Below are 1,826 nucleotides of genomic sequence, written 5' to 3'. Positions count from 1 at the left end.
TCTAATAATGTCTAATAATGTCTAATAATGTCTAATAATGTCTAATACTAATAATGTCTAATAATGTCTAATAATGTCTAATCATGTCTAATAATGTCTAATAACGTCTAATACAAATAATGTCTAATAATGTCTAATACTAATAATGTCTAATAATGTCTAATAACGTCTAATACAAATAATGTCTAATAACGTCTAATACAAATAATGTCTAATAATGTCTAATACTAATAATGTCTAATAATGTCTAATACTAATAATGTCTAATAATGTCTAATAATGTCTAATAATGTCTAATAATGTCTAATACTAATAATGTCTAATAATGTCTAATAATGTCTAATATTGACAGCCAAAGCAGTTCACAGAGCTGACAGTTGGAACAGCAAACAAAACAAAAATAAGCGCAGATGTGTTTTCCCCCTTATTTAGAAAGATAAAAGTGCCATCACAGTTAGTCATGGAAAGTGGTTTCTCCAGGGAAACACTAAAGCACATGTCAAACTCAAGGCCCGCGGGCCAGATGTGGCCCGCCATGTCATTTTATGTGGCCCGCGAGAGCTTAAAAGTTTTGAGTGTCTAAAAATAAATACCAAAAAATAAATTAAGAGCGTGCTTTGACCAAAAACTACATTTCCCACAATGCCTTTCTACATCGGTAGCCGCGGCAGTGTTTCCACATCCATGCCAACGAGTGGAATTGAGATATAAATAATGATCCCAAAATGTCCAGAAAGAGAAAAGTTGATGCAGATGGAAGACTGTTTCAAGAAAGATGGGAAGGCGAATACTTGTTTGTGCTTCAAGGAGAAAGACCAGTATGTCTTTTGTGTTACGAGGCGGTGTCGGTTGTCAAAGAGTACAATCTGCATCGACATTTTGACACCAAACACGGAGCTAAGTACACTAAAGCTAGCCTTCAAGAAAAGCAACAAATTGCCCAAGAATTAAAAGGCAAACTGCGGTCGCAGCAGAGTTTTTTCACGAAATCCACAGCCAAAAACGAGGCCGCAGTGAAAGCTAGCTTCATTGTGGCTGAAGAAATCGCCCACGCTTCCAAGTCTTTTTCAGAGGGAGCGTTTTTGAAGCAGTGCATGCTGAAGGTCTGTGAGCAGGTGTGTCCCGACCAGTTACAGACTTTTAAAAATGTCAGTTTATCAAGAAACACCATCGCGAACCGAGTGAAGGAACTTGCAGAAAATCTTACAACACAGCTGACCGAGGAGACACGCAGCTACACAGCTTTTTCATTAGCTGTTGATGAAAGCACAGATAACACAGACACAGCGCAGTTATCAATTTTTATTAGAGGCATAAAGTCGGACCTCTCTATCACTGAGGAGCTGTTGGATGTGGCTGCAATGCATGGGACCACGACGGGACAGGACCTTTTTGATGCGGTGGAGAAGTCCGTAAGTAAAAATGCATTGCAGTGAGAAAACTTGGTGGGATTAACTACAGACGGTGCACCGGCAATGTGTGGAGGAAAAGTGGGCTTGGTTGGACTAATGAAGAGGAAAATGCAAAAAATGAACTGTCACACGCCTCTGATAACGTATCATTGCATTATCCATCAAGAAGCTTTGTGTGGGAAGGTGCTGGGGATGGAGGACATTGTGACCACAGTCATGAAAACAGTGAACTTCATTAGGGCGCGTGGCCTGAATCACCAGCAGTTCCAGCAGTTTTTGCTGGATATGGGCTCGGAACACGGGGATGTGCCGTACTATACAGAAGTGCGGTGGCTGAGTGGGAGCAAAGTCCTCAAGCGATTTTTTGAGCTCAGGGAAGACATTGCTCTTTTTATGCAGAGTAAAGGAAAACTC

At 40.4% G+C, this 1,826-nt stretch overlaps 1 pseudogene; it reads left to right on the top strand.

The window, feature by feature from the left end:
* The first annotated feature begins 665 nt into the window (after positions 1-665).
* Positions 666-1,820, top strand: LOC119429932 (annotated as a pseudogene).
* Positions 1,821-1,826: the final 6 nt, after the last annotated feature.

The sequence above is a fragment of the Nematolebias whitei genome, unplaced genomic scaffold (genome assembly GCF_014905685.2).
Source record: "Nematolebias whitei isolate Nwh7 unplaced genomic scaffold, NemWhi1 Nwh_scaf_11330, whole genome shotgun sequence".
NCBI lineage: Eukaryota > Metazoa > Chordata > Actinopteri > Cyprinodontiformes > Rivulidae > Nematolebias > Nematolebias whitei.
Note: the sequence above shows the minus strand (reverse complement) of the source record. Positions and strands in the feature narration are given on the sequence as shown.